Raw genomic sequence first — 7,653 nt, forward strand, 5'->3', positions numbered from 1 at the left:
TGACGGTAGACCCACACCCAGCAATAGGTGTGACAAGATTTTGAAATTGTTTGGGATCACTTTTGGGTAGGAATAAGTTCATATTGTGGCTGTTTTCTTCTTCTTATTTACTGCTTAGTACTTTGAAGTGGAGAATGCAAGCCATTACCCCTTTCTCATTCATAGATTACTTTCTTCAGAAGATCAATGCAATTGAATTAACTAATTGATTTGTCCTAGTCTTGCCAACAAGAAGCATCAAAACTGAGCCTGCAAATCGGGATGTAGAGAAGGCATTATGGTCTTAAAGAGGGCAACTCTAGTTGTTATGGGTTAAATGATTCTTAGGTGTTAATAGCAGGACATGCCTGTCTTTGTTACCTCTATGTATTGATGTTCTACTTGACTGAATGGTCATCCATCTTGTTGCCATTGTCATGATTCTTTGTAGTCATCATTTTACATACCTATATCTCCCTACATAATGTGGATGCTTCATTTTGACTCTTTTTTTCACATCATGGGTCATTTCTATCTTGTGTTTATTATTATTGATTTTCTGTTCTCAGAAGGCATGCTTATGAATGCCTTCCACCACTGGTGAGCTTCTAATAATATGTTTTCGTTTTATTCTCCAAGCATTGCACTTGCACTGTAGTTATTCTTACTTGCATTTCTTCCATGTTCTCTGCTCAGGATATGTCCCAACATCTCCTTTGGCAGGAATTGGTAGCTACAGATTTGCATGGAAATCAATGGCATTTTTGTCACATTTTTTGAGGTTGGTTGTTGTCTTTGCATTGGGAATGTCTTTCACAAGCTCTTGTTATTTAAATGCTAGCCATGATCTAAAACTGAGTGCCCTCTCTGCCGTAAGACATTACACGTGTAGTGTAGAGGGTGCATATGAATGTCTTTGCATCAATTCTCAGAACCCGCTCTGCCGTAAGATATTACGGTGCATGATGGTTCCCAGTAGGTTAAGTTGCAAATTATTATAAAGAGTTGGTTGGATATCTTTTATTTTTTATAAATGTTGTTAATAGTTGGTTGGTGTGTGTGTGTGCATGTATGCGTGCGTGCGTGCGTGTTATTAATGGAGGATACCTTATAGCTTATGGTATCTACTAGGTCCTATATTTTTTGTATGTGGCTAAATTCTTTATCTCAACTCCTCTACGCAGATTCTGTCCCACTTCTTATGCTCTCATTGCTGGGCCCAACCTGGATAAAAGAGGGTTGCATTAGGTTGGCAGCCGGTGTTGAAGTTATGCCAAAACTATCTGAAGATATTGGGCATACAAGAGAAATGGCCATTCAATTATAGATTTAAGAATAGCCAGCTAACAACCAGTGTGAATATAACTCATACGTTATGGTAGGGCTCATAAAATTTTGATAAATTAATAATAATAATAAATCTGATAAATTAATATATAATTTACATTCCTCAGGTGGGCCCTACCATGATGTTCAAGTGAAATCCACTTGACAACCAGGTGCTGATAGGTTGTCTAATTGATGAGGACTCAATTGAGGAATATGAAAAGGTGGCAAAGGAAAAGAGGAAGGAGAAATTGGAGCAACAGGAAGGAGTGGAGTTAAATTTTCTCAGCAAACTTGGTCATGTCCAAAAGATTGAGATTCTGAATGGCATTGCTGACATGAAGAATGAGCTCAGGTCCTTCATGGTATGGGTTCTACATTCTGAATTTTCTGTTTTTATATATGATTCTGTCTGTAATTCTGAATTCTTATTTTAAAGGGGCTACTATAGGGGAGGGCTACAAATTTCATTTTCTTTCATCTGAAATTTCTTTTTTATCATGTTGTGGTTTAGAGTGCATTTGGTTGCATCAAATATCATGAAATTTCATGATTAGGTGCAATCAAATGCATAGCTAGTGAGAAAAGGGAAGTGCCATTTTTAGGTCTTCCATTTAATTAGTATTGACAGTTTGCGGAGTTTTTGATCACAAGGATTTGAAATCAGTGTTAATATTATTTCAGATTACAGGAAATGCACTTACATCTTTTTGAAATTTTTATATCTGGTGTTATTTACCTTGACAAGTGGGAATATGCCACAAGGATATAAATTTACATGCAGGCATATTGATTTTTAGCCTGAAAAGTGACAAAAATGCATCAAGGAAATGCATTTAGCTTCTCTTACATGAGTTTTATCTTGAAAAGATGTGACATTTTCATCAAGGATGGGCACTAAGGTTCCCTTACGTAAATTTTTTATCCTGAACAGTGGGTTCAATGCCTCAAGGTTATGACATTATGATGAAATTTTAAAAAATTAAATAAAAATCAAATTTTCTATGGTTTTTCCTTTGTTGGAAGAAATTGTGGTGAATTACTGCAAGAAACTCGATTTTAAGCTCATGATTATAAGCTAAAAATAATAATTTAGTTCCATTTTCTTGTTTTATGGTAGGCATCATTGCAAGTTATGTAAGAAACTCTTTTTTTCTTTTTCTTTTTTTAATCCTTTTTTTTTTGGAGGAACGAAATGTGTGTGTGTGACTTTAATTTCCTCTGATTTCCTGATTCTGGAAAGCTCACAGGGAAATTAGATTAGTCGCTTGAGTTTACACTAGATTTCCCAAGGAAGCTGCAGTAATCTTTTACATGAATTAGGGTGGTGATTTTGCATGAAGTCATCTCTATTTTTATTTTCCTATTATTTGAGATTGTGATGATGACCTTGAAAAAGAAATTTGAACTTGCTTTGGCTTTTCCCATATTGAATCAGATCATGGCAAATAAACACAAGAAACTCGATTTTGCCATCAGTTTCTAAGTTTCAGAGGAATAAGTAGCACTCATACATGTCTTTGGTAAGCTTTTGATTTCCTCTTAGTTGAGTTGTGAGGATACAGTTGAAAGGAGTGAATGCTTTAATTGATGCTAAATTTTTTTCTTCTCATCTTTGAAAGCGATCGAGAAAATTTTAGGAAGCCCAATTTTGCCTGAAATTCCAGGGTTTGGAGGAATTAGGTGTGACTTTTAGATGAATTCATCTTTAAGTCACTTTCTTGTCCTATACTATGAGAAATTTTTGATAAATTTGCTAGCATAGAAAAATAATAATATTTCATTTTCTATAAAAATTCTCAAAAAACCAATTCAAATTTTGTTCAAGACAAGTTGCACTCAGGTATTTCGCTTTTGAAGTTTGGTATTATGGAGAGTTTCCACATGCATGAACTATTATAATTAATTTTTGTAAATAAATTGTGCAGGATGAGAATGATGTCTAGTATAAAAAATAAACAAAAAGAAATGTCATCCTGCATTAATTAGATCCAATTTTTTCATGTGTACGCGTGCATGTTTGGGTCTTGCAAGACTGTGGAATTCATAGCAGTCCACTGGCTTTTAAATTAATCAAGAATTTTTGCCAAATTTAAGAAAATATTAGATGCATATATCTGGATTGATGAGTATAATCTTTGCTACCATCTCTGTTGCTGCTGCCAAAATTTCTAGATCCTTCTTGAGTTGCTATTTCTTCACATCTGTAGCAACACTTATTTTTCTTCTTGACTAATCATGTGCACATTGTAAATTTAGAGATTTGGTTCTCAAGAACTCATTGAAGAGGATTTCTTGCTTGGTGCCTGTTACTTACACGCGAGAAGATACTCATTGAAGAGGATTTCCGTGTGGACCGATTCTATCAGAACAAAGATTGTTCTCTTTTCTTGAACAATCCTCTGTTTAAGAGTGTAATGTTGGATACAATGTATTGTATTGTCAATTATTTCAGTGCAAATTGGAAAATTCTTTAGCTACATTATCATAGAAACTAAAATTGATTTGATTTAACTCAACCTTTCATGGGTTTTGTTCTATTATACTAAACAGGGTTGTGCTAGGAATCCTACTCATGCATTCATGAGGATTGTCAACAAGGGTCTTGAGCTATGGATATATTAGGTATGAAAACTGCACTTTCTAAAAACTGATTCTTTTCTGATATTCTGGCAAAATATTGCAAAAACTGGTGTAGAACTCAAGGTACCTGTCATCCTTGATCCCTACTCTAATTGATTGTCTATTTGTTGAGTTTGGAGTTCCCAAAGCACCAATTCACACGGGGAACAATGTAGTAAACAGTTCCACTGAAATTCTTGTTCCATGCATATTTTGTTTTTAGGCTGTTTGCACAGAGGGGAGTGTCACCCATATGCTAGCAATAGTCCACTATGTCAGAAGATCCAAAACCTTCAACTAGAGTATGGCAAACATATTTTCCAGTTCAGGACTGAAAATTAGGCAATGTGTTTCCTGAACAGAGGATCCGCCACGTGTGAAGCTCAGGTACATAGCTTACTATGAGCAGTCCTAATAACAGGGTAGCATAGTAAGCATAGCATCCAATGTTTGTATGTGATCGTTCCTCATTAATTAGAGAGAATTTTTTATGATTAAAAGCAGGAATCGGGTCATGGGTTGGGCTATTGCGTCACTATCATCAACATATGGCTGATTTAATGGCCATGTAGCCACATTTCCAACATGGGATATTTATTGGAAAGTTAAAAAGTGAAAAATCCAATGTTCCTGTTTTAACAAAAAAGATGCCCACTAATTCATATGTTAGGACTGTTCAAACAATATGATGTTTGGAATGTGTCTTAGAAGTGTAGCAGTGTTGCCTATTTTCATCCATCGTTTTCGTATGGGCCCACCATCTTGTATGCAAGCATTTTGTAACATATCTACTATCACATTGTAGCAGCCAGTTTGAATGGTTGCATGGCAACTATAACCAACCTGAAAAATCCGGTGAACAAATGGTGTTATGGTGTTGCTCCTATTACGGTGGGATATCCATTCCTTTTTAAAATTAGAATCTAAACTGTGATTAGTTATGATTGTTGTAGCCAAATTTTATTCATTGTTTCCTGTTCTGAACTTGGCAGCACAATAAACTTCATGTGATATTGAAATCAGTTTCTTCTTGCACTAGAAAAAGACTCGAGCAGGGTCTTTTTGGTTTTTCGTGTTATCATCAACATATGGCTGATTGAATTAAAGCATCCTAGATATGGTTCATAATTCAGAAAACTTGGAATACAAATACAGTCATGGTTGTATTTTCAAGCTTGTGGAAATGGACGGATGAGAGTGGGAGGAATAGTATAATGCCAACTTAGAAATTGTGATGATTTTTTCTATATGCTGTAGGCACAAGTTGATTTGCTCTCATTCAATTAGTCAAGAAAACCTCATAAGTCAAAGCTTCTCAAGGATTTGATTGTTCAGGTAGTTTTTCTATTTGTATTCTGATTTTAAGAAGTTCTGAGCATGATCATTACTGCCATTTTTATATATACTTTAGGTATATCGACATGATGATAATAACATGGAAAACATGAGTATTCATGGATTGTTGGCTCCATTAAAGCCTTTTGGGTAAGTAGTTTCAGACCTTTTCTGTGCTATTTTCTTGCTCATGTTTGAAAAAATGAAATAAATCATCGGGTTTCCTTATTCAGATACATTGTAGAAGCCCTGGAGATGCTATTGATGTCCATGGCAAAAGATGGTACTGAGGCTCTTGGGCTCAATGGGAAATGATGCTCCTTTGGCTGTGATGTCCAACAGAGAGAAACTTACATTTGAGTATTTCAAGCAGATGTTTGCTCAGGTAACAAACCCACCGATTGATCCGATCCGAGAGAAAGTAGTCACGTGGAAGGGGACCTTAATGAAATAGTTCATGTGGAAGGCTATGTGGCAGTTTGTTTGTTTTGAAAACTTTCAATAGACCATTAATTGTTTTGTTGGTATTGTGCTGATTGTTGTCTTGATGGATGTTAAATGGGTGAAACATGCACAGGTTCAATGATTGGTTGATTATAATATTGTTAGCTTTTGTTGATAGAAACTAGATTTAGCTTCGATTATTGATAAATGATGTTAAAAATTGAATTTGACCTCACTTAATGCCAACAAAGGCTAAATCTATCTTTAGTCTCAGTTTTGCCTCAATTACCTAAACTGAGACTACAACTCCCGTGGTTAAAGGCTTTAGCCTCGGTTGTTGCGAACCGATGTTAAAAATAGATTTAGCTTCAATTGGAGGCAACTGAGGCTAAAATTTAGATTTAGCCTCATTTTGAGAAAATTGAAGCTAAAAAGGTTCTTTTAGCCTCACTTGAAGAACCGAGGCTATAAAAGTCATTTTAGCCTTGGTTGTTAAAACTGAGGCTAAAGCCTTTAGCCACGGGAATTTTAACCTCGATTTGGATGACTGAGGCAAAGCTGAGGCTATAGGCTTTAGCCTCAGTTTTTAACCTTTTTAGCCACAGTTTTGAACCGAGGCTAATGCCCCCTTTTCTTGTAGTGGGTCCTGGATGTAATCCACTGAGGTGGATCACACCGTCCAGTGGTGTGGATCAATCACGTGCATCATAGTGGTCCCACGATCGGTGTACATCAAGTGGGCCATGCCCATCGCAAGAGGGAGGGAGAGAGAGAGATAGAGAAAGAGAGAGATATCGGTGAGAAGGGGAGGGACCCTGCCACTATGGGCCCTGCATATACAATGCATGCATTAAGATGGGTCCCACATATGTGGGCCCTCAAATCACAAAATCAACAAATAAAAACACCCCACCGATCAACCTTCTTCTTGGCTCCAATGGCTTCCTTTGCTCCTTGGCTTCCTTTTGATGGTTGAAGATGAAAATTGAGTGGCTAGGATGATGGGGATAGGAAGTGGGCCACACATAATCTCCTCTTTCCCTTGGGAGGCCATGGACGTTGGCTCTCCCTTGGGGTTGCTTAGGAGTAATGAGAGAGATGAGAGAGAGAGTGATGTAAGAGAAGTGAGGGATGGGTGTGATGGGTGAAAGGGTGAGTGATGGGTGAAAAGGTGAGTGATGTATACTTGACATGTAAGGGTGAGAGTTGACTTTAGGTAAGGTTGCGTAAGAAAGGGATGGGTTGGGTTGCCTGTACTTGATTGATGAATTGTTGCGACGTTTCGTAGAGATTCTCTTGAAATTTGTAACATGCGGCGTTTCTTCAGAATGAACGCGACTTGGGTTTCGGATCGGTGCATGAGTCGTGGCATTGAAACCGTGGCGACGGCGCGCTCACTTGGGTGCAAGTTTCGGGTCGAGCCGACTTCAGTATGCAGGACTCGGCTTAGGATAGCGCAAATGTCGAATACAGGTCAAGGGTTGCCGAAATTCGACCAGGAGGATGCAGAAGCCTACGAAACAGTACAAACTAGGATACGGGTCTTACAACTGATAATGTACTTATCTTCAAATGACGATTCGAAGATGTAGTTGATGCTTTAAAGCAACAATCTTCTTTCTTGAGTGTAGAAGGGATAGTATATGCTCAACCAGAAATAATATTGGGATCTATTGTATTTCAAGGAATATAAACTCTAAAGCTGCAGATTAAATTCTCTATTTCACAAGTAGAATATAGATTACTCTCTAATTGTATTTAAGATCAACTTGAGAAAGGGAATTGAATAAGCTAAATAAAAATTATAAATACCACACCAATAGTTGATGAGGACCTGAGCTTCTCCCTTACTTGTAGAAGGTTTTTTAGTGAATTTCATTGTAAAATATAATGAGAGAATGTCCATATTTATAGGCAAAGGATTTAGAAATTTGGTTAGCCAACATT

General features: G+C 36.9%; 1 long non-coding RNA gene across 1 annotated transcript; it reads left to right on the top strand.

Moving 5' to 3' along the window:
* The first annotated feature begins 4,233 nt into the window (after positions 1–4,233).
* Positions 4,234–5,890, top strand: LOC131224363 (uncharacterized). The gene is made up of 3 exons (XR_009160852.1): positions 4,234–4,314; positions 5,185–5,262; positions 5,496–5,890. It is a non-coding gene; the product is annotated as an uncharacterized LOC131224363 (long non-coding RNA).
* Positions 5,891–7,653: the final 1,763 nt, after the last annotated feature.

This window comes from Magnolia sinica, chromosome 13 (genome assembly GCF_029962835.1).
Source record: "Magnolia sinica isolate HGM2019 chromosome 13, MsV1, whole genome shotgun sequence".
Taxonomy (NCBI): Eukaryota; Viridiplantae; Streptophyta; class Magnoliopsida; order Magnoliales; family Magnoliaceae; genus Magnolia; species Magnolia sinica.